The sequence below is a fragment of the Sapajus apella genome, unplaced genomic scaffold, assembly GCF_009761245.1.
Source record: "Sapajus apella isolate SASKATOON/1434 unplaced genomic scaffold, GSC_monkey_1.0 scaffold161, whole genome shotgun sequence".
Taxonomy (NCBI): Eukaryota; Metazoa; Chordata; class Mammalia; order Primates; family Cebidae; genus Sapajus; species Sapajus apella.
The window spans coordinates 1,676,727-1,702,354 of NW_022437101.1; the positions used below are offsets into that span (position 1 = coordinate 1,676,727).

The 25,628-nt window shown below is 48.4% G+C and overlaps 1 protein-coding gene and 1 long non-coding RNA gene across 2 annotated transcripts in view; one reads left to right on the plus strand and one right to left on the minus strand.

The window, feature by feature from the left end:
- Positions 1 to 23,307: 23,307 nt before the first annotated feature.
- LOC116542087 lies at positions 23,308 to 25,620 on the minus strand. The gene is made up of 2 exons (XR_004265060.1): positions 25,529 to 25,620; positions 23,308 to 23,983 (listed from the first exon to the last, which is right to left on the minus strand). It is a non-coding gene; the product is annotated as an uncharacterized LOC116542087 (long non-coding RNA).
- Positions 23,913 to 25,628, plus strand: part of CUNH10orf71 (chromosome unknown C10orf71 homolog) — a 31,217-nt gene continuing 29,501 nt past the window's right edge. Inside the window, exon 1 of the mRNA XM_032266805.1 lies at positions 23,913 to 23,999. The gene's annotated coding sequence lies outside the window, so the exon portion shown is untranslated. The remainder of the gene's footprint in view (positions 24,000 to 25,628) is intronic.

Sequence of the window (25,628 nt, forward strand, 5' to 3'; positions counted from 1 at the left end):
CAACTGAGGCAGAGTGCACAGCCAGGGCCAGACCAGATGGCTGAGACATGGGCACGGCGCTGCAGCTTGACACTGGCCTTGAGGCGTTACCATCCTCCCCAGCCAATCCATAGGCCTGAATGCTGCTCAACCCAGCTAGGAACCTGTGCCAGGCCATCCCTGAGGTCCATGGTGGCTTCCAGAATACTGTCAGCCCCCGATGACCTGGGATGTACACAGGCATGAGACTGGACAGGAAGGGAGTGTCCTGGCACTTCCACAACACCCACTCTGAGCCAGTCCCTTGTCCCATCAGCAGTTCTCCCAGGAGAACCAGCATCATCCAGCACCTGGCTAGAGATGCAAATTTTCAGGCCCTGTCTGAGAACCTAATCCATCACACCCTGGGGTGTGGCTGGCAGCGGGTGATTCAACAAGCCCCTTCCTTCATGACTCTGACGCTGAGCAAGGTTGAGAGCTGCAGCCTGTCCACACCATCACCCCAGGCCCTCGGCCCAGCGCTTATATTCATACCTGAACTTTCCCACCTTCTGTGGGCTCCAGGGCCCCACGGTGTTGCTGCTGGGGTGTCGAGCTCCTGGAGTCAAGCTGGCTACCGTGTCGAATTCATATTCCTGACTATGACACTTGGAAGGGGTAAAGGCCAGACCTGGGTACTGGTGTGCACAGCCAAACATCAAAGTGAGCCGAGAAAAACCTGGGGGTTACAGCATGAATACTCAGACCCACGGTAGGAAATTGGAGCAAATCAACCAGCCAGACCCTCTTGTATCCACCCCTGGGAAATCCCACAAACTGTTCATCAGATGTGCAGAGCAGTGGACACAGCACAATGAAGCTGGCAGGCTACACCAGCATTGCTGTCCCCTGGTCTTCCCTGGAGCCTCTCAGCACCTCTGGCCATAGAGTGGGGCCAAGTGCCCAGGTCGGGTGCTGTGGAAGCTGTACCCATGAACCTCCGTGAGGAGGCGGGGAAGATCTGCCCGGCGTCTCCTCGGGAAAGGAGAGAGGCTCAGAAGCAGGCAGGGTGAGGCTGGAGGATGTGGTCTGGATCCAGGCTGTGCCATTGATACCTCAGCGTCTGCTGGGGTGAGTGCTGGGTTGGGACGGCGGGAATCCTGGAGGAGCTCATGCCTGCTGTACCGTGAGTGTCTACACCCTGTTAGAATTGAGGCTAAAGCCAGGGCACCCAAGGAAGATGGGGAGATGGCAGCTGACTGGGCAGGTGGCCAGGCAGGCCCAGCTCTGCTGGCAGGGATGGCTCTGAGTCTGAGGTCTGTAGGCCCTGCCTCCAAGGGTGACCAGGACTGGGAAGTAGAGGTGGGACACTGCCAGTGCTATCTAAGAAGGAGTGCCTTAAACAAAAACGTTAAACATGACTCCCATGCGTGTCAAATGCTCAGACAAATTAAATGTGTTTAAATCCTTGGGATGTTGCACTAAGAGCGCCACTCTCCTGGCAGTGATGGGTTGAACTACGACCCCCAAGTACCTGGCACCTGTGCACTTGAACTTACCTGGGAAAAGGGTGTTTGCAGATGTCATTACACTAAGAATCTTGAGATGAGGAGATCATAATTATCCAGGAGGGCCCTAAATCTAGTGGCAACATGCCCTTATAAGAACAGGCATGCAAAAAAGAGAGGGAGGCCTGGAGAGAAGAAGCCAGGTGAAGATGGGGACAGAGATTGCAGCAATGCGGCGGCAGCTGAGGAAGCCACTAGAAACTGGAAGAGGCAGGAAAGGACCCTCCCCTGGAGCCTTAGAGGGAGCATGGTCTTGCCAACACCTTGAGTTCAGTCTTCTGGCCCCAGAATCACAAAGAGTAAACTTCTTTTGTTCTGAGCCACCTGATTTGCGGTAATTTGTTACAGAAGCCACAGGAAACTCATACAACAGCCTGCAAAGTGGGCTAGGAATACGTACCTCTTACTGTTGTGGGAGAATTTTTTAAGTGTCCATAAAAGAAAAACCCTAAAGATCCGATCACCAGAGATAAGTATAGATCACCTGCACGTTGACACAAAAGAATAGCATCCAGCCATACAAGGAAGAAGTCTGTAGACGGTAGTCAGTGACCAGGCAAATGTGCACGTTCTAGTATCACGTGGGAAAACAGACTATCAGAATATACAATTGCAAACGTCTCAGAATTGAATTTTGTTTTTTAAAAGTATGCTGAAAAAGGAAAAACATAACACCGACCACCACTGGGCAATATGATACCATGTTCTTTACTTTCTTTGTTGTTACTTTTTCCAAAATTCTTCTCAGTGAATATGTCACTTTTATTTTGGGAAAAAAAGGAGCTGTTCTAAAATGATTTCTTCCTGCAAATATTGCATAACCGTGCACGAGTCACTGCAAGCCCACCTTCTTTCCAACTGCAATCTCATGACAACCTTGTAACAGCCCCACAAGGAGGCCCTGCCGTTATTCCATTCTGTAGGTGAGAAGGCCAGGCTTTGTGAGGAACTTGTCCAAACACAGAGCCAGCCTGTGGCCCAGCCTGGGGGGCAAATGCAACCCACGTGAGGAAAGCCACGTCCCTCATCCCAAAGACAGGGGCTGCTGCCCAAGTCAGACACTGGCTGCCACCACCGGCCTCCCTCTTTCCCGACCACGCCCAGGGCCTGGCTGTGTCCATCAAGTCAGGCAGCAGGTAAAAGTCTCAAGTGCCCTCTAGGCAGAGATAAATTATGGAGAGCAAGATCCAGAGATTCTGATTTCCTGTGTGTAAGTGGAAAGAAGGATAAATCATTTCTGCTAACTGTTTTTACCTGGCTGTGGGAAATGATGCATCGCCATCTTTTAAAAGAAAATTAAGCCTTTAATTCCATGGCACATGTAATAAAATGGTACTTCAGCTCTCTGCACTGAATATATGGCCCGTCCTGTCCTAATTTACTATTTCGAAGCAGCCTGAAATGTTCTGAAGTTATTAATGTGGCAATATATTCAAGCACAAAACCCAGTCTTCAAAGGCTGTTGAAGCACTCAATTAACGCAACGGGCGGCTGTGTGGGAGCGAAAGGGGGCAAACGGCAGGAGGCACCGTCCTGGGAGCTGGGTGTATGGCTCACCCTGCAACCGAGTGGCAGCCCTCCTGTCCTGCAGAAACTTCCACATGGGCTCAAAGATACCCCTGGGGTCTCCAGGGTCAGGGACTCCAGCTCTGCTGTGGGTCTCCTCAGAAGAGGGGGCTGTCCACCCACCCCATGCCTTCTCCAGGGCAAACCTCACCTCCTGTTTAAGGGACAGGATTTAGGGTAGTTAATTTAGTTTCTAGCAACTCATAGGGGAATTACAAACCTATGTTTTAAGGGGGAAAGCACATGTCAAATTCTCAATTATGGACCTGATCCCTTAGTAATGGAAGTGAGCAAAGACCCTGAAGCTGGTGACCTGAGGTGAGGACAATGGCCACTGCTGAGACTGATTTTCCAAATGAGCCAGGATGCCTGGGCTACTGGCCAGGTGACCTCAAGCAAATTATTAGACAATAATAGGGCCTTGCTCATAGGATTACCGTGATGAATAAAAAGGGTCAGAATGTGACAATCACTCAGGGCTGTACCTGGCACACAAGCCCAGTCACTGCATGTTAGCTGTGGAATGTACTAGCTTCCCAAAATTTCACCAGACCATAAGTGACACCCCCACATTCACAGAGAAAGTCAGGGCTCAGCACTAGGCGCCTCACTCAAGCTCCTCTTCCTTATGTCTCCCAGGCAAGCCTTCAGCAATAATACATGCTCATTGAGAAGAACTGGAAAAATAGTTATAACAACAAATTCTAGCCCAAATGACCCCTTCTCTGCCTCCCTGAGCCTTGGGGCCACGTTTCCCCCCATCAGGCCCCTGCAGTGGCTTACTTTCTGACTGACTGTCCTGCCCAGTCTCATCCTACTACAGCCTGCTTTTCATCCAGGGAAGTCTCTGCAAAATGTGTAGTAGGTTATATCGGCCCCTGATTGGAGCCACCATTGGTGTCCTATAACTGAATGAAATGCACATCCCATGCCCTTGCCTTTGAGGCTTCATGTGGCCTGGCCCTGTCTGCTCTCTACTCTCCTCTGGAATCCCCTGCTCCAGCCCCCAGTGTAAATGCAAGAAAGCAAGGACCCTGTCTGTCTTGTGCACTGCTGTATCTCCCATTGCCTGGCTCATGGTGATTACAGAACAAATGCTGCTAGAATAAATGGATGATTCAAATCCATGTGAACTAACTGTACTGCACTCCACCACTGGATAGAGGGAACGAATGCCAATAAAAATCAATCACTTTGACTCAGTTCCTTTTAGTCCCTCCCCCTAACCTGGGAGCCAGTGTGCCCAGAAGAGTGAAGAAGAAGTTTACATATAGCCAGGCTGTATCTCCAAGGCCCAGGGTGGCCCGAGAGGGTCTACTGCATCAGCTGCACAGACTATGGGCTACACAAATCCAGGGGGTGCCATTGGCCCAGAACACTCCTGGAGTTTTAGGTGGAGCAGTAAAATACAGTAGTCCTGGTTCCCCTGACCTGCTCTATCCGGGAACACCCCCCCAAGCCCCTTTCCTCAGCCCTGCCCAGACTCAGCTGTGCATCTCTGCCTTGACTGGTTTCTTCCCTGAGAATTCTCAACCAATAAACCAGGGAACACCACAAGCAATCATCACTTAAAGAGGACATAGATGGAAAGAGGGAGGCTGTGATACCATCAAACGTGCTTTCAGTCCCATCTACATTGGCTGTGCACCCTGAGCTCACCATTTTTCTGAGCCTTGAGCGCAGAGCACATAGCGATCTCAGCACATTTTGGCTGCACTGAACTGGATCTCCGCATGGCAGGGCTGATCATAAAGCACATGCCTTGTGTCAGACTCAACACACACAAATTCCACCAGCGAAGGGCTCTTCAGTTCACCCAGAGTGGGCATGGCCTCACTTCCCTTTATGCACCATAATGGCCAGTGTGAAGCTATGGCTACTCCTTCCTGCAGATGAGGTCGCTGGTGGCCCAGAGAGTTTCAGTGGCTGCCCAAGATCCCATGCTGCTGGTGGTAAGACAAAGACAATGCCGGCCCTGCTGATGGGCCCGACAGCTCCCAGTGGGCGGCAGGGTGGCCCTGAGGCTTGTGAGGCAACGGAGTCAGAAACTTTAATCTTCAGGACTCAGCCACGTGCCCGTCTCAGGGACCAGCACTCTTCATCCCCACTCCACTCCCCATCTGCCTTCCAGGTGCTCTGTGGGGTCTGTCCCTGAGCCTAAAACTGGAGTGGAGAGGAGGTGGGATTCCTCTTGAAAACAAAAGCCCCATCCCATAACTGAGGTTGGCTGTCAAGCTGAAGCCTGAAACTAAGTCCAAAAACCTGGGACAGTGTTGCTGACAGCCCCGATGACAGCCGAGCTGGGAGCCTGACTATATTTAGCCACTTGCCTGACCTAAGATGCTATCTATCAGCAGCAGAACCACAGCACTAGGGAGCAGGAGGGGTTGGCAGAGAGCCGCCGCCCTCACCCCCCTGTCGCCCCAGCTGTGCAGACTCCGTTGGCTGCTCTGGGCACGTTTCCATTTTCTGAACACATTCTTGCTGCCAATGTTAGGGGAGAGGTTTGTAATTTGCTTCGTGTTTTTGACCTGAAATAGGCAGCATAGCAACCTTGTTAGGAGGCAGAAGCTAAAATCAATCAGCTTTGCTTGCAGCGGGAGGAATTTGAGCACAAGGGGATTAAGAAACACACTGGCTGTGGGTGGCAAAGCCGGTTTTCCTTCAGCATCCCTGAGTAATTACAGCACTACCAGGGAGTCTGTGTGCATTGGCATTTACAGAGTTCTTTTTTGGCAAGGGAACTTGGGCTGTTCAGCAGGATGGACCCAAATCCTAGATAATGATGTCTCCCGCCTCTTAGGATTTTTGGAGAAACTAAATGGAATAGAACAGAAGCATGCAGCACAATAAACACCATGACCTTTTCCTACCCTTCCCTCCGTCCTTCTAATCCTATGGGTTATTTGTTTTTGTCAGTTTAACCCCATTCTACAGGAGAAACTAAAAGCAACACTCCAAGAAGGAGTTTGCCTAAGTTCTTAGCCAGGACTGCAGCAATATTTGTTTCCCATCTCTGGGGTTGACTTGTGCGAAGTGATTCAAGAAGATCAAGGTGGAGGGCCCTAATTTTCCAGAAGCAATCTTACCTCTGCTGTTTGAAGTGTTACGAAATTGGCCGGAGACCGCTCCTGTCAGCAGCCCCGCATGAGGCTGCTGAAAGCACTTTTAGCACCTGATTAAAAAGGAGGCTTTATTTTCCTGAGCGATTACCAGACTGCATCTCATGATCTCATCCCAAAGACAAGAAGGAAGAATGATGGTAGGCTCACCGCCTGACGCTCTCCCAGATTTGGGGCCCCGTCCGAGCTGGAAAGGAAGACACAGCTGTCCCCCACCCCCCACCATGATGACAACTGCTTGCTGCAGAGCTCCCAACACACAGAGACCTCAGGACGTGGCACATGCAGGGGAGGTCGGGCCACCCAGTGCTTTTTAGCTCGAGCATCTGGGTGTAGGCTGTGACCTGGCTGCTGGGGAACTTGGAAAGAAAGCAAAGGAACGAAAAGAGCTAGCCTGACTTACAGTGCTCCTGTGGGGATGTCGCCCTTTCATTTCCCCAAACAGCTCTGCCTGGGAGCTTTTCAGCCTCACAGTATATCAAAGAAACAGAGACTCAGAAGATAACCTCTTGCCCATAACTATATGGTCAGGAGTGCAGCAGAGAATCGATTCAAACCTAGGACTATGACCCAAGCAGTACCCCGCATTACACATCGCAGCCACAGAGCACCCTGTGCTGCCTTCTAAGAGAAGCTGAGGGTCTGTGTCTACCCAGCCTTCTTCCTTTCAGTCTCCCTGTCAGCAATCAAGAACCCAGGAAGGGTGCCGTGCCCCGATAGGGACTAAAAAGACCACTGCCCCCAATCCACATGCTAGGTGCTCACCAAGCACCCTACTCGGCTATCTACATCTGGCCTCTGACATCACCAGGGGTGTCTCTGTGGACATGAGGCTCTGTACTAGCAAGGAGTGGTAAAATGAAAACACCTAATGCTGCCAAAGGTGTGCTTAGACAGGAAGGCTTACTCATTGCTGGTGGCAGTACTGGAAAGCGATTTTGCAATATGTATGCATACAGAGCTTAATAATGTGCATCACTTTGACTCACTAATTACATATCTGCAAATATATCTGAAGGCAATAAGGCTAAATAAGTTTTACCTACAAACATCTTCATCATGACATCTTGTAAAGAGTCACATAACGTCAAAATCCCATCATATGAATATTAAGCCATTTAAAAATAGTGTTTCAGAAGAATTCATAGTAACATGATCATACTTTTATTACAAAGTTTCATAAAAAAGGTTATGAATTTATCCAGATCATAACCATAAGAAAAAAGGAGTAAAAAAATAATAAATGAATTGCATTTGAATGGCCTACAGGACTCTGTGTGGAGTTTTTGCTTGTTTTTTATCAATAAACTTTATTTTTAGAGTAGTTTTAGGTTCACAGCAAAATTGAGCAGAGGCTTCAGCGATATCCCCATCACACCCCTGCCCCACACACAAGCATAGCCTTCCCCCTTAGCAACATCCCTGGATATGGTTTTTTCCCCCACTTTCCTGTTTTCCCCCAAAATTGCCTATGATGAGAAAAATACATTTTATCAGGAAAGAAGGAAGAGCGGAAGGGAGAAAGGAAATGCAAGAAGAGGACTCTTTCAACCCAGAGTAAGACATAGACAGGTTCCTGGCCCTTTTAACTTGCCAGTACACATTTTTATTTCACCAGCTGTTGGAATTCCTCACCATTTTAAGTGTCTGACCCAAGCACATTCCCCCAGTGAGGGCAGGCCATGGCAATGCTTTCCCAACACCCCAAACCTCCTGAAACGGCCAAATTCCAGCCCACCTCCTAGGGAAACCTCCTGGCTCCCTGTACCTTAGGCAAGCTCTCCCTTAGATGCAGAGCCCCTCCCACCTGCAGCCACAGCCACAGAAGACAGCTTAGTGCCCAGGCCGGCAGAGTCCCTGGTAATGGGGACAACACAACCTGCAGAGTTGGCCAGTGGCCAGCAGGGGGCAGTGTGCTGAGCCTGGCGGGGGCCGCCTGTGCCTGTGCCTCTCAGGGTGCCCAGTACCCAGAATCCAGGGGGTGCAGGAACACTGTCAGGATGAGTGGCTGGGTTCGCAGGCTATGTTCAGCATTCTTAGGAGCTTTAAACTGGGGAATGGATTTTTCTGGGCAGTGATGGTGGAGTTCGTAAGCATTGGAACACCCCAGAGGAAGAGTGGCCGACATCCACCAGCTTTGGTCTCTTGTAGGTCATTCTAAGGGCCAGTCCCACCCAATTGTGCTGCAGAGAAAAGACACCAGGCTTGCCCTCCACCTCCAGGTCTCCTTGGATGGTACTCCTTCCCCTCAGGGCCTCGGTCTCCCCGGGTGTGGAGTGACGAGGTGTGATGACCTCCCAGAGGCATCCACGAACCTGCCTATGACTCCATCTGAGTCCCTTGCATATATGATAAACTCTCAGTACTGAAGCATTTTCAAAATACGGGACATTTTAGTGGATATATTTATTTTTTATGGCATGCATAATGACATCTACAGAGAATTCAGGGTAAAGGCCTTAGAAAATTAAGCCTCAAAAGAAGAAATCAGCTTCATGTCTTTTTGGTAAGATGATAATGAAAAGTGTAACCCACGAAACTGCCCATACCATGCATGTGCACATGCACACTCTCTCAGACACACATGCACACTCACACATTCACACATGCACACACTCACACACACCTGTGAGCATTTCCCTTATCCACTGCTGCTCAATGACTGAATTGTAAGGGCACATGGAACATTTTTAAGAATGGGATGACCCAACAGAATTTTAAAAGGAAAAGACTATGGTTGGGTCTGAATTAGGAAGAAATGACCCTTGGAAAATGGAGACAACAAGCTTTGTGTTGTGACTTAAACTAGATCAAAAACAGCCATCTTCACCTTTCTGTGGAAGACACACTGAGAGGCGGTAGTGATGACTTTGGGTCCAGTGGGCTCACTGGAGGCAAAGAAGCCTCCTGCCACTGCTGTGCATTGCTTAACCTTCTGCCTGGACACGAAGAGAGGCAGGATATGTGCAAAAAAAAAAGAAAAAAAAAAAAGCCTCTTTCAAGGAGCACAAACAACAAATCACTCTCCTAACTGAGCTGCCAACCTCAAATCAAGTATGGAGCTAAAGGTTCCCTACACATTGTCTATGCTTAATGTAACACGAAAATGCCAGGACCATGTGACGCCTACTTCCTAGACAAGACAACTGAGGTGCAGGGTGGATAAATAACTTGCCCACACCCACACAGCTAGTAAGAGACCCAACTGGAATGCGAAGCCAGATGCCAGCGCTCTTCTCTGACTGCCTCTCCGTCCCGCCATCCGGGAGGGTGGGGAGGGAGCGCAGGGGTGGCCAGCATTCCTTGGAGGAGGTGGAAAACATTCCCTGAGGTCACAGCTCTGCTTTAAGTCTTGCCCTCTTTCAAGCCCAGCACTCTTGAGGTTTCCTCTCTACTCCAGGCAGGTCCAGCATTTCAACAGCAATGGCTATTAAAATAGTTCCTCAAGGGTGTGGCCTGGGTTTAGTGGCTTTATCTTGCTCTAAATTAGAACGATGGTCAATGGCAGTCTCGTTTTCTGGTAGCTGTCGTTCTCCCTGATACCCTTGGTGATGGTGACATCACGTTTATGTCTGGCCTGCCTAGTGAGGCCATCCTTTAAGAGTCCTCCCTCTTTGGTGTGATTGAGACTCTTACACCCTAGTTAATGGGCGTTTTGTTTGAGGGGGAGGGATGTTCTAGGTTGGGGGTTGTTGATATGTTTATTGGCCAAATTTCATTTATGTGAAAGGTATACCTGTATGGCATATGTGTCATTACTTCAATTCTTGTCTCCTCACATCCCTTGTGGTGTAGTTAGAACCAGGGATCAGACCCTTCTAGACCCCCTGGCTCCAGGCCCTTATTTTTACAGACCCTTGTGATCTCCAGGGAAGGGGCTCATGGGGCATCTGATCTGGGGTCTGGACTCAGGCCTGGGTTCCAGCTCCCATTGGCTGTCTGACTCTGGACAAGCCATGCGGTGCCCTGAACCCAGTCTCCCCACCTATGGAGTGTCAGGGTGGCAGGAGGCAACGTGTGGAAATGTTCTGTGAAGACCGAAGGTTGTAGAGAAACTTCTGGTTGGTAAAAGCAGAGCTTTCCAGGCTCTCCCCCAGAGTCACTGATGCAGTGGAGCCCAGGAATCTGCATTTCTAACAAGCTGCAAGATGCTGATGCTGTCAGCCTGGGGCCCACACTGAGAGAAACTCTTGGAACTTCTTAGAATGTAGAACTTAGAGAACTTCTGGGGAACAGTGAAGTCCCATGCAGTGACAGGCACTTGTTACGGGGACGCAGGGCAGTGGGTCACCACCTAAGGGAAGCCAAGCCCACACTGCCATTCTGCACACTTCAGGGTAGTCTTTCCTGACTCCAGATAAGCGAGTGCTTGTCTAAAAACAAGTCAACATGCTGTTGGGCCCCAACCCAGAATTCCCAAACTAGATGTTCCTGGGAGAGACCTGGTCATGTGTTTTGTACCAAGCCTCCAGGTGAGTCCTATCTTCAGAGGCATTTGTGAGATGCTGCAGCTTCACAACGGGTTCCAATCGAAAAAATAGTATGGGAAAGCCAATGTCCTGACCCCTCCAAATGGGGACATGGATAACAGTGACAGCTCAGTTTCCATGAGGAAGAGGCACCCTGCCATCTGACAATAGAAACCTTGTGAGGCCTGGAAGCAGGGCCTCTGTGGAGAGTTTCTGGCGGCATCAGGAAGCAGGATCTGAAGTGGACTGCACAGAGTGGCCTCATCGCCAGCACCAGGAGAAACCTGCCCACAGCGCAGCATTCACCCCCCTCTCCACGTGGGCCTGTGTCTCCTCTCTGACCCCAAGGGTCCCGCGTGGTGGAAAACATGGCATGCCTGGATGCACTGATCCCTGCCTGGCTGCATCTCAGACTCCCCTGGGAGAGTTTGGAACCTTCTTCCCATACGGCTGAGCACCACTCCAGCCCCATTTAGGCAGAAACGTCAGGGGTGAGCACAGCCTCTTCAGTGCCAGGTGCTCCATGGGTGACAGAGCACAGCCCGAAGCTGGAAAGCTTGGTGCTGTGTAAAAGGGAAGAGGCTACACAGTGGGGCACCCAGGCTCTCGCCCTTGGTCATCTGTACCCATCTTATCTACAACACAGAGCGAGACAAGGACAGTTCCTGACCACACAGCGTGTCCAACATGAGGATTCTCTTTTAAGTCATGTTTAGATGCTTGTTTAAACTATTTTTTAAAAGATGCTCCACATTACTAATCATCAGGGAAATACAAATCAAAACCACCATGAGATACCACCTCCCACCTGTTAGGATGGCCATTATCAAAAGAACAGAAAATAACAAGGGTTGGTGAGATGTGGAGAAATTGGAAGCCTTGTGCACTGCTGGTAAGGATGTAAAATGGGGCAGTCACTGTGGAAAGCAGTATGGCAGTTCCTAAAACAATTAAACACAGAATTACCAACTGATCCAGCAATACCACTTCTGGGTATTTCACCAAAGAAACAAAATCGGCGACTTGAACAGATATTTGTACACCAGCACTTATAGCAGCATTATTCACAATAGCCAAAAGGAGGAGGCAACCGCAGTGTCCATCAACGGATAAATGGAGAAACAAAGTGTGGTCTGCCCATGCAATGGAATACTACTCAGCCTGTAAAAGGAAGGAAGTTCTGACACATGCTACAACATGGGTGAACTTTATGCAAAGTGTAAGAAGCCAACCACGAGGAGACAGGTACTGTATAATTCCACCAATGTGAGGAACATAGAGTCATCAAAATCGTAGACAGAAAGTAAAATGTGGTTGCAGGACCTGAGGGAAGGGAGATGGGGATGGGGAGTTTTTCATGGCTACAGAGTTTCAGTTTTGCAAGGTGAAAAGAGTTCTGCGCAGCTATGGGAATGTATCTAACACTACAGAAATGTATACTTAAAAATGATGAAGGGCAGGTCGCCATGGCTCACGTCTGTAATCCTAGTACTTTGGGAGGCCTAGGCGGGTGGATCACCTGAGCTCAGGAGTTCGAGACCAGCCTGGCCAACAGGACAAAACCCTGTCTCTACTTAAAATACAAAATTTAGCCAGGCATGGTGACGAATGCCTGTAGTCCCAGCTACTCAGGAGGCTGAGGCAGGAGAATCGCTTGAACCCGGGAGACAGAGGTTGCAGTGAGCTGAGATCACACCACTTCACTCCAGCCTGGGTGACAGAGCAAGACTCTGTCTCAAAAAATAAAAATAAAATAAATAAAAATGGTTAAGATGGTTGATTTTATGTTACATGTATTTTACTACAATTAAAAAAGAAAATCATAAAATGTTTACAAAACGGGTATTTTGTGGAAACGACTAAGGCACCTTTCAGGATAAAGTAGATTTTATCAGGCGTGGTACAATGGCTCACACCTGTAATCCCAACATTTAGGGAGGCCCAAGAGAGAGGATCACTTGAAGCCAGGAGTTTAAGACCGTCCTGGGCAACAAAGGGAGACCCCCCCCTACAAAAAATAAAAATAATGAGACAGGCATGATGATGTACACCTGTAATCCCAACTATCCAGGAGGCTGAGGTGGGAGGATCCCTTGAGTCCAGGAGTTTGAGGCTGCACTGAGCTGTGGTCATGCTACTGCACTTCAGTCTGGACAACAGAGTGAGATCCTGTCTCTAAAAAAAAAAAAAATACAACTAGATTTTATCTGAACCAAATGCTGGAGTCAGGGCTGGTGGTAAGGGAAGCATGGCATGTCTGCGTCAGTTTTCAAAACATCTCCTTCCAAAGGCACCCATGAACAGAAGGGACATTCCACCCTCTTCCCAAACACAGAAATAATCTAGGGAACAATCGTCAGTGAAGAACATTGGTCACGCAAGTTCATGGATTAATGCTGGGTACACATTTATGATTGTGCCTGTTCATTGACTCCTTCATGCTTCATTCATTTGTTTACTCTTCACTCTACAAAGCATTGCCAAGCAAAGGAGAGACAGACCGAGCAGGGTGCAGGCTGTAGCCAGCAGGTCCCTTTAAGGAGAAGTGGCTCAGTGCAGAGGAAGAAGCAAGAGGATAGAGAGAGAGACCAGGGAGAGGAGAGGCCAGGGAAGCCGCCATGGGCTATGGGGAGCACTGAAGGCCTGAAAGGAACCTGCAGAGCCTCTGGTGGGGAGCTGGTTTCAGGAGGCCCTGGGCTATTCCTGGCTCTCCTCTGTAGCCCCAGCCTCTGGCACACAGTAGGGACCCAGCAAGTGTTAGCTTGCGACATGTCAGAACACGGCTAAGTTTATAAGAGGTACAAAAGAGCAGCCCAGTCTCGCCTGAGGATAAATTTAAAGCTCAGACCTTGACCCAGCTGCTGCCCACCTGCGTCTTGGAGGCCTCCACCTTTGGCTGGGGCATTTTGGGGAGAGCCCCTCCACACACCCAGGCCTCTCCTAAGCCAGCGATAGATTGTTTTCATTTCATTCAAATTGAATAGTGAGACTAAACTCCGACCAATTTCTGATCAGCTCATTTCTCAGGCTTGCTCGGGGAAGACAAATCCATTAAACATCCCCCTGCTCCCCTCCACCAGGCGCTGAGCTCCCCATGGCATCAAGACAAGAGCTCTTGAGGGTAAAGACTCATTTTATGTGGATCAGTGGCTGGCTTATTGTAGGTGCTTAATAAATATTCAATCATAACAATCTTAATTACTGGATTACATCATGTCTGTCTTAGGGTGAGATATAAATAAATAATGCCATAATAATAATGAGACCCTCACAGAGGGCTGCTCAGTTTGAGTTCCCGCTACTTACTACACAGGCAGTCTTAATAAATTTGGGTGGATTTCATATTTCATGAAGACATATCTGCTCACAGCAGGTAAATGTTTCTGAAGATAAGCCTTATGTGGTATTAATGTGAGCAGAAGCGTTCCTGGTATCCTGGTCTATGTCCTGTTGGAACTTAATTCAAGTTGGGGTGGCATCCAGTGCTCCCAGTTTTCAGGGACAGCCACAGGCAGCGTCGGGAAGAAGAGGGGGCTAGGTGTCAGGGCCTCTGGCACTGCGGTTGGCTCGAGGTGAGACCCAGAGGCAGGTTAGCTTTGTTGTGATCCAGTGATTGTCTCCAACACAGCCAAAGCCCCAGAATAGGGCGGCAAACACAGAAGTCTTCCGGCCCTGCAGGTTCTGTAAATGAGTGAAGGTAGCAGGTGGTTTGCAGGAAGGCACAGGTCCTATCTGAAGGGCAGCCCTTCTCTGCTCAGCCCCTGCCCCTAATGTGAGAGTGCCACCCCCTGGTGCCTGATCTCCCAGGAAAAGGAGTCAGAAATGAAGCAATCACACAAAAAGCTCTTGATTTTTAAATGCTGCTTATCAATTCAAATTATTTTAGGATAAAACACAACTGTGGCATTTGGGGCCTCCTCTGGTCCTGGGCTACACTAGGCATGTCTGCAGCTCAGAGCCAGGGGTGTGCACCAAAGGCACATGCAGGGCCCTCCTCAAAGGCCAGGAGAGGGAAAGGCCCCTGGTCGAGGGATTGGGCACCAGCTCTGGGCTCTGGCACTGGCTGTTATTCACTGGGCTCACCGTGTGACTTCCCATAAGTCTCCAAGCCCATGTTCCCAAGGCTGGAAAATGGAGGGTGATTAGGCTGCTGGGGCTGTGCCAGGAACCAGTGCAAAAGAGACAGTGGCAGGAAGCCTTCTGCAGACCCGACAGCACCACACCAAGGAACAGCAACGAGTGGACACCCAGAAACTTACATGGAAGCCTCAGAGCTCCCTGAATTCTGGCCTCTGGAAGCCTCTCAAAGCTTCAAGAAGCAGAGCTAGTCTGGAGGAGTTGAGGCCGGAATGTCAGCTAGTGATCCCAGAGAGGAGATTGTGGCCTGCAAACTTGCTCATCGGAGGGTGCACAGTCCGGCTCCGCCCTGACCTTGCGCAGCGTGGGAGCCAGGCCCATCCCACTGTGAGTATCTGTTTCCTACTCTGTGCTCTAAAACCTGCCTGAAGAATGCAAAGGAACCTCCTCTAGTGTGTGAAGGCGTGGGTATTGCCATACTCCATTTCCCAGCAGGAAGCCCGCAGCTCTAGTGAAGTAGAAGAGCTGCAGAGGGAGAAAGGAGCTGGGGCAGCCCATCTGTGGACACAAGCACCTCCACCTCCCTGCCTAGCTGAGGTAACCCTTTGAAGCAAAGACAATGCCCTAAAGGAAACTTGGGACTGGCAAGGCTCCAAGAAGCAACTCCCTGCCCCAGACACAGGTCACCAGGCCACAGCACGGGCCCATGGGAAGAGACTAGTGACCTGCCCTTGGGAGAAAGTAGATAGCTTTGGACTTTCTAGAGAAACTCCACCTGCACTGGGGTATTTTTATCCCTACCATCCCAGACATCCATTCTAGGGGCGTTTATATCACAGGTGAAATTAGCCACTCACCTTCTTGTGAGTCCAGCAGGAAGACCCTCAAGGGACTCTTATAGGGTGGGGAAATGGAAAGTGTCCCTCATCCAAAGTAAGACCAGGTGTTCACCCTGCTACAAGTCACCTCGATGAAAAATGAATTTTTTGAAGGAGAAATCAACACACACACACATATTTTTCTTCGTTATTTGTTGTTTTAGGCATTTTTCTCCAATGCCTGGTGATACAGTATTTGAGACTACCTTAATATATGCATACATTCTTGCATGAATATACATAATTTACATTAATATATGACCTCCATTTTTTACTTGGTTACTTAACAATCTACTATAAATACTTTCTCCTATTTTAGGTTTTTAATTTATAAGGGTAACCTCAGGCAACCAATCTCTAAAGCTGGACGTTTAATTGTTTCTCATGTTTTGTGTACTTGCCAATATTTGTAGGGTTTTTGGCCTCCCTGAAGCCACTTTATATCAAATAACCCTAAGTGAGGTGACCAGACAGACTGGAGTCTGCGGGACGGGCCGCCTCCTCTGCCACGTGGCCTGAGGGACAGTCTCGAATCTCACCCTGGCTCCCACAGGGCCCTACCCACATTCTCTGATTCCCTGGCTGCATCTCCTTCCCGGGAGCTCCCACCTCCTCATCAGCTTCCTCTGACCCTGTCTGTCCTCCCTGCCCCAGGTAATTTTCCATTTTAAAAATTATGGAACATTTCAGATGTATATTAAAATATAGAAGATGATACAACAAATGCCCAACTTCAGAAATATTGCTTCAACTGTACCTCAAACCACTTCTCCATACACTACATTACTTTGAAGGAGGTCCCAGCTGTTGCCTTTAATTCATAAGTATTAGTGTAGGTCTCCCTATACAGTAAAGCCTCTTTTATTAACATATTGCTATTATCACTTCTAAACAATTAGCAGTAATTCCTTAATATCATCGAATACCTAGGAAGCATTTACATGTCCCCGGTTGTCTTATAAATGTTTGCTGGAATTAGGATGCAGACAGAGTCTATATATGGCATTTGGTCAACGTTTCTCTAGCGTCTTTTAATCAATAGATCTCACCTGCCTTATATTCAACAACATGTTTGTATAGAAATTGGCTCTTGTCATGCAGAATTTTCCACAGATCTTTCCAATTTCCCTGGAACCTGCCAATTACTCCCTTATGATCATGTTTCTGTTTCCTCTGTTCCTGTTCTGCCTGTCATCTGAGAGTTAGATCAAGGTTTAGAGGCTTGTTCTATCTGAGATTTGGTGTTTTGGCAAGAACACTTCCTGTGTATTTTCACAGGTAACCTAGTAGCAATTATTGTATTAAGCTGTGATTTCATCAGGGCCTTGAAAAATTATCATATTCTAGTTTACCTTCCATCTTTGTCTTTACTTATTAGAGAGACCCTCCTTCATCCATCACTAGGTGGCTTGGACTAATTGGTACGGTTTACACAGCAGAGTCAGGCTAAGTTCCCAACCCTGGCCCACTTCTCCGGAGAATGAAGCTGCTCCCTGAGTCTTGCTAAGGGACTGTGGAATGTTGTCTGAGCTGTTATTTTTCTCAGCAGTGTTACGAACTCATGAGTTGAACACATTCAATGTGTTTTCTATTCCTTGCAGTTTTCGTCCCTGCCGTTCCGTCATCTTTCCTAGTGGGAGCCTCCCAAAGTCACCTGCTTGGCTCTCATCACATGATTCCAGGAGTTTTTCGCAGCCTGCTTGCTTTTCTGGTGCGGCCAAAGTCCCAGACTCTTCTTACACATTTTCTGTTCTTTTTAACGAGAAATGGTATTTAGAGACAAAAATCTAGGTACAAACGATGCTCATTGCTATTATGCTGGTTATGGCTTCAGATCTTATCAGTTAAGTATTTTTTAGAAGAAAGTAATCAGTAGTTCCTATCGATATTCAAATAACATGCATAACGTTTTACTTAATATTTTGGTTTTATATTTGCATCTCCTTTTTCTAACACTAAAAACCTTGCTTTGAATGACATGAACGTACTTATCAATTTAAGCTAATTCACCACATTGGCTTCTGATGAGCCCGTGTTACAGGAAGGTTTTTAAGATTTCCCATTTATCTGTTATTCCTTGAGTTAGAGCAGGAGCTGACTATAAATCCTGACCTTAGGTCAAATAACCTTGATGTTATCACACTTCAATTGGCTTACACACCCCTCCTGAGCCACCCCTCCCCTCTGGAATATGAGCCCTGGGTCCGGGGAGTATTGGCACAGGGACCCACCATCTTGTCTTGTCACCACTCGAGACTCAGACATACCTTCTGTCTGTAAGTCCCTATTAAATATTTCTAAGAAAAAAAAAAACAAGGCCATACTTATCTATTTGCTCTATCTGTTATCTATCAATATTTCTAAGAACACTTTAAGATTTTATTTAACAGTTAATAATTTTGTGTTCAGATATATACCCATTATGGATTAAATCAAATTACTTATTTGAAAAGCATTTGATGTAATTTCGTTTTGTGAAATCATGCCACCTATGCATTAAGTTCGTTTGTTTCATTTTGCTCTCAGTTTTTAGGTGCTTTTTCTTTTAATTTTTGATTTAATTCAGTTTTAAAATACTGGAAGATACATCATGGGTACAAGTCAAATCTACCCAAAAAAGGGCTGAATCTACCTTTTGCTTATCCCACCAACTGTTTTCTCTCTTCCCCACAATCATTTTCTACTTTATTCTATGGGTTTCTTTTAATATCAGCAAATCCATATAAATAGGCATTAATTTATTCTACGGTTTTCTCTTAATGTCAGCAAATCCATATAAATAGCCTCTCCTTCCTCAGTGAATGGTTAATACACTGTACCCGTGCTTCTCCCCCTTGTCCTGGGAATTACTTCCTGCGAAGATGGAGACATGGTCTTCATTCCTTTCTACAGCGGCAAGGCAGGGGGATACCCGGCTTCTTGGTCCTACACTCGCTGCCTCAGCCCCATACTCCCAAGTTCTCAGTCATTGCAAACCTGCTGTTGCCTTCCAACCCGACCACTAGAGAGCCAAGGCAATCACAATTATGACCAAATAACTTCACTAGCCTGCTGCACCTACCCATGCTAAGCACTTGCATCATCCCATTTAATATTTGCAACAGTCATATGATGTAGGTACCAAATGGAGGTTTGGAGAAATCAAGCCATATGTCCAAGGTCACACAGCTGGTGTGGGGTAGATCTGAGAGTGCAATGCTTACGGCTCTGCAGCCAAAATTCACAAACAGAGCAGCTCAGCTACAGACTCTCCTGGCTGTACCACCTGGAGTTTTGTGTGGCTCTGCCCAGCTGCACAGAGAAGTGAAAATAGACAGCTGGACATACCTGGCATGTGTGAGCCATACCCAAAGGCTCCTAGGAGGCCAGACCTCAGAGAGCAACATGGCAGGATGGGAACCCACCTGAGCTGGGTGCCAGAACTCCCTGCAACCAGCCCAAGCCTCACCTATGCCTAGTTCTGTGACCTTAGACCACGTATTTAACCTCTTAAGCCTCAGCTCTCTTGCCTATAAACCACCTCAGAGATGTAGTAAGCAGAAAAGGAGGTTACAAATGAGAGAGCATCTAGAAGTGCCTGGTCCACAGGAAGTGCTCAGAAAATAATTGTTGAGTCAAGTAAGTAGGAAGCCACTCTTGAACAGCAGCTCCCAGGAAATCATCCACAGCAAGTGTGGAAGAGAGAGTGGGTGCACCCTGTCCAGGAACAGGTGCTCTTTCTTCTCCAAGGATAGCCCCTGAACCTGCAGCATCAGCATTGCCTGAGGACTTAGTAGAAATGCTCATGCCCAGGCCCCACAGAGGACCCACTGAAGCAGGAACTCTCAGGGAGGGCCCCAGCCATTGGTGCTTCCTCCTCTGGGGGACTTGAGAACCACTGCTCTGAGATAAACCCAACACTCTGAGGCTGTAATGGCAGGGAGAGAGGCAAGGCAGCAAGGAGTCCCCCGTGGGGCAGTGCCCCACACTCATTCACCATGAGGTGAGTGGAAGAACATGAGGCAGACAAAGCAGGTGTTCTCTTGGAATTGCTTTTTGGGAGAAGCGAGTGTATATAGACAGAGCACAGTCCAGAAAGCAGGATGGCTTCTGTTCATTATCACGACCATGAGGAATAGAATGAGAGCGTGACAGAGGTCAGCTGGGGCCAAGGTGAAGATCTCCAGATGGGATCGCCATGGAAAAGTCTCTCTGAGGAGGTGACACTTGAGTTGGGGCTTGAACGGTGAGAAGGAAGCAGCCATGTCAGGGTCGGGGCAGAGTGCTCCAAGCAGAGGATCGGATAGACAGGTGCAAAGGCCATGGGGCAGGGTGGAGCTGTATGCAGAGAGGGGCAAGGAGCTCATGAGGCTGGAGCTGGTCCACCTCTGAGGCTAAAACAATCCTGCAGCAGCCACAGTGGGTGCCAGGCAGGTAGACAGTGGCCTTCCTCTCCCTGTTCCCTGTTCTGTTTACAGGAAAGAGAATAGCTGGCACCTGGGGTGCACAGTAGCAACAGCATGCTTGGGCTTTGCATTCCAGTCCTGCCTCCAGAGTCTCTCTCCCTTCAGCCAGGCTGCTCTACAGAATCCCTCCTCTGCCTCTGCACTGGAGAGGAAGCGTATCTTCCAGGAAGGCCCTGCTTCCACCAGCATGTTAGTGACATGGCACCACGGAAGTGAGTGGTCTGAGGAGAATGGGAACCCTGACTTTGATGCCAGCTCTGCTGCCCAAGTACATAATTTGGGGTGAGGGACTTCACCTCTTTGACCTCATTCTGCATGTGGAAATGGAGGTAAGAATGCCTCCCTCCTAGAATGGTTGTGAAGATCCAATCCACACTGTGTATGAGATCACTAATAGCATGCAGTTTCTGGAAGGGCTTGGAAAATGGCAATACTCACCATATTTTTCTTCATGCTCAGAAAGTCTAATTTTAAGGCCCAATATTTTAGAGGCAATGGTGAAAGCAAATAGAAGCAATACCAGTGATGTAGGAATACACTTGCAAAAGTTTCTGCTTGAAGTCTGAACTCAGAGCAATGGCGATGGAGAAATTGAAACTCTTGTACCACGAGCAGCTCGGCCCTGATCTCAAGTCGGGTCTGGCCGGATGGACATAGCAGGCAATGAGCGTGAGGGTCCGTGATCAGGAACAAAGCCCAGCACTGTCCAGTGGAAATACAGCCCACACCACTATGTCATTTCAAATATTCCAGAGTCACGTTCCAAAAGTAATGTGTGGAAGTAAATTTCAACAATATATTCTATTAAACCCAGAATATCCAAAGTATTTTCATGTCAACATCAAGGCTTTCTTTGTCCTAAGGAAATCCAGTGTGCATTTTACACTCACAGGGCACCTTGATTTTAGACCTGACGAGCAGTTTCAAGCACTCATTAACCACATAGGGTTGGTGGTCACTCAAGTGGACAAAGTGGCTCTAGGGTAGAGGTCGCAAACTGCCCACGAGCCAACTCCCTGTGCTGTCTGTTCTGGAACAGCCCAGTGAGCTAAGAAGGGTTTGTACACACTTCAATAATTGAGGGAAAAATGTCAAAATAAGAATATTTGTAATACATTGAAACTATATGAAATTCAACTTTCTTCTTTTAAACTCTGAAACTGAAGTTTTATTTACTGTGTTGGCTATTCCCATTTGTTTAGAGTGTCTCTAAGTGCTTTCGTGCTACCATGGCCTACCTGAGCATTTTTGACAAAGACCCCGCTGGCCTGCAAAGCTGAAAATATTTACCATCTTGCCTTTTGCAGAAAAAGTTTGTCAACCTGTGCTCTAGGGAGCAGCTCCTCTTCACACTGGATTTCCAGATCCCTCTGAGTGTGGAGAGATGAGCCACTACACCCAGATCCACCAGGAAGCCGACCTCCCATCTGGTTGCCACGGCTTTGTTGTGAGACTTATTAGTACTTTAATGAACTGAATTTCCTTCATTTCACAGCACAGATTCTGTTTATGTCTAAGCCTTCCACTGTAAAGTCCTAAGCAAAGAATCCTGAAGGAAGCGCCTTGAGGAGAGGCCCTGGCCGGCGTGACCGTGAGTTGACTGTGACAGCTGCCATCCCAGCACCAGGCTGGTCAGACGGGGAGAAGAGTAGCCCTGTAGAAGGGGCCTCAGCAACCTGGGCTTTTTCAAGCTGTGAGCTACAACCAGGGCCCTGCCCCCGTAACTCCAGCCCCTCTGAGTTAGACATTAGCAGGCAACAACCCCACCAACTCAGGGCTCCTGCAAGAGGGATCCTCCTGCTCAGGCCCCTCGCCAGGCGGCCAGCCCAGCAGGGCCTGAGCTCCCAAAGCACCCTCCTCCAATGAGACACCATCTCACCATCAGCCCTGGAAACACACTATGTGCTGTGCTGACAGTGGGCACATAATCCCCATAACAAATCACTAGTTAAGGAGGTGCCCTGCAGGCATTGCCTTCACTGCAGGGAGAGGCAAGATGAACAGATGGGTCAGAGAAGGCTGTGTCCTGCACTTGGACTGGGAGAGTACTAGATAGATAGATGGTCAGGTGAGCCCTTGTCTGCACCCTCTGTGCTGATATTAGCTGTGGCATCCTGGGACCTCTGTAAGCCTCAGTTTCCTCATCTGTAAAAAGGAAACACTAGGCCAGGCATGGTGGCTTATGCCTGTAATCCCAGCACTTTGGGAGGCTGAGGCAGGCAGATCACGAGCTCAAGTGATCGAGACCATCCTGGCCAACATGGTGAAATTCCATCTCTACTAAAAATACAAAAAATTAGCTGGGCATGGTGACGCATGCCTATAATCCCAGCTACTCAGGAGGCTGAGGCAGGAGGGTCGCTTAAACCTGGGAGGCAGAGGTTGCAGTGAGCCGAGATCACACTGCTACCCTCCAGCCTGACGACAGAGCAAGACTCCGTCTCAAAAAAAAACACAAAATAAAACAAAACAAAACAAAAAGGAAACATTAGCTGCCTTCATACAGAAAGACTGAGGATTTTGTGGAACAAAGCACAGAAAGTGTTTTCCTGGCATATAATGAGTGCTCAGGAAATATCACTTCCCCATATCTCATCCTTCCCTAGCTCCCCGATGGACAGCGATTCATGGGGATGGGACAGAATCATGCAGGGACCTATGATCAGGAGTATGCAGGGTATAGGTTAATTGATGTGAGGACTTAGAACCATGTAGGGCACAAAGTAAGTATCCTATATGCACTGGCTTGCATTTTCATTTTGCTTTTATTATCAAACAGGGAAATGCAACACCCTCCTGAAAAACTTTATGGAAACGACTCCTAAGGAAAGCTGGGTGATAGTGAAGAAATGTCTCCCAACAGGAAGTCACCTATAACCAGGATACAAAGCTAGAAGAATCAGGTGAGTGGCTTCCTGTTATTTGCAGGGATGTGAACTTCAAATGCAGGGTTTAGGTTAAATATCTAGAACCAGAAATTGGCCTGAAGGACCCATTCTGCACTACCCTTATTGCCAGCTTTTGAACATTTCTAATTAATACCAATGCGGAGTAGATTAAATTTGCTGCAAAATTAAGCTCGCAATCACCAGATGCGGCAAGGCCATAGCTAGACCTTCTCCTACCCACTCTGTTGGGTGGGCGTGCTGCCCTCACAGTGTTCCAGAGGCCTTGCTGAGGGTTGCAGCCAGTGAAGCCACTGCAAGAATGGGCCACCAGAGCACGCCGCCTGAGGACAGCTTTATTTATGTGCTTTTAGAATGTACAAGTGGGCCTTGTTTTTCTGGACAGCTAGGGAGCACACTGGCTCACATAGCGTCCATGGTTCCACATTTAGAGTTGTGTCTTCATTCACATTCTTTCCATGCAGCTCACAGCTCCTGGACTGGACGAGAGTGGTCACTTTGCCTGGGCCAGTACCCCGGACAGATGCCAGCTCTGGGCCATGCAGACCCTGAGTGTTCTTGGTCTGGAGTTTGGGCTGAGTTCTGTGGCTGTGCTTCTGGCTGGGGCTGGTCTACACCAGGGTGCCCACTGTAACTGGCACAGAAATGGGGTCTATTACAAGGGTCAGGTAGGGGCACTTCCAGGAGAAATCAGATTCTGCAGGGGTCAGCCATGCTCAGGCTTGCTGGAACCTCCAGCCAAGTTCTGAGGGCTACCTGCTGCCAGAACAGGCTCTTGCTGGGTCAACTGGGTTTTATTATTCTCTCCAGACCCTTCCTGCTGACATCACTGACAAAGCTACCCGCCACTGTGTGGTCCCCAGAACATTCCCCAGCCATCCCACAGTGCTCTTTCCTCAATCAGCCACTTGAAGCAAACACCGTTCACTCCTGCCGCAGAGCAAAGCCTGCCATTCCTAGGATCCTAAACAAGACATGAGGTCATGCTCCCCACCTGTGAAGAATGAAACGTAAGCTGGGGAAGGAAGGTGCTGAGGAGGGGAGAAAAGCAAATTAGGAAGACCAGGGGCCCTGTCAAAGCTTTCAGCTCATGTTACCCACGTCCCAAAGTGAACACTTCCATAAAATGAGATTTAGTAATGCAACATTTCCTAACATCTGGAACAAAATGATTTGGGTCAAACAGATGACATATGAACTGAGTATAAATTTGTTTCAATGGGGGGGAAGGAAATTAACAAATATATCAAGTCCATGATCTGTTAGGTATTGTCGTTTTCCATAAAATTCTTCTGTTCAAGACACAAAGCAAGGCCATTTAAATTTTCTTTAAAGGAAAATAGTAAGTAAATGTTGATACAGATAGTTGAGAATGTCACAAAAATCATGGGGAAAAAATAGCAAATAAATGACTAACATTTGGGAAGCTTTGCAATAGATGAGCATATTCATGTACATGAGCTCCCCTGACCCTGAATCCCACAGAGCACAGGCATTCTCTCCACTTTAGAGATGGGTAAACTGAGGCTCGGGAAGGGTAAGTATGTGACATGTCAACTGGCTAGGAAATAATGGAGCCAGGGCTCCAAATCCTGTGTACTCTTTAAAAATGTTGCTCACATCTCAACTTGATGGTTTTTCTCTGCCCTGTTGGAGTGTTGGTTTTACAAACAGGGGAAGTGGAGAGGTAGGGAAGTGAGCAGGTAAAATTGAGGGGTTCACTTTGGGCCTCCTTCAAAGCATCTCTGAGTGCAGAGCAGCAAGTGGTCATCCCCACAGCAAGATTCTGAAGCTCTCAGGGCAAAAGGCAAGTCTGGGGGCTCCCAGGAGGAGGTGGGTCTGAATGCTCCTGCTGTTTGGGCACCTCAGTCTGCAGGGCATGGAGGAGGTGTTCTTTCTGACTTGGTTTAGACAAAAGTGCATAGACCTGGGTCCTTGTGACCCTGGCTGCCAGCAGGTTCAAGGCTGGAGATGGTGCCAGGCCCTAACTTGGGGCCAGGACACAGGTTGCTGCCCTTGAAGAGCCCACAGGGGCAGAAGGGACAGTCTGCAAATAGACCTAAAGATACAGCACACTACTGACTAGCAGAGGCCTTGAGCACAGCACAGAGCAGGACACCCAGCAGGGACAGTCATCTCTGCTTTCTCAGGCCACAGGCAGGGAAGCATAAAAAAGGATCTTGGAGAGAAAGGGGGAAAAAAATAATCGCTCTTGCATTAAATCCTGGGAGTGAGCAGACTGTCCTAGGGCCAGCCTGGGAGAATAAGGAAGGCACCCTGGGAGCTGGCACAGTGCAAGCCAAGGAAAAACTGGTGGAAAAAGTCTGGGGGTCTGAGGGCAGTTTGGGGAGCAGGTGACCCCAGCCCAAGACAGAAAGCAGCCATTGGGAAGGCAGGCATGAGCCCACCTCAGGATTGCAGGGGGTCCAGCCCCTCCAGAGGTGGAGGGGGAGCCCTTGCCTGGCAGAATGGGACTTGTCCACTGGTGCTTGGACCTTGCAAACAACTGGGCTTGCAAGCTCACCAAGTGGACACTTACCTTGCCTCTTCCCCGATTATTTCATATCCATCTGCAACTCTCACCCTGAGACCCAGCCTGGCCTTCCCCCAGCTGCATGTTATTCTGCTCCAAAAGCACA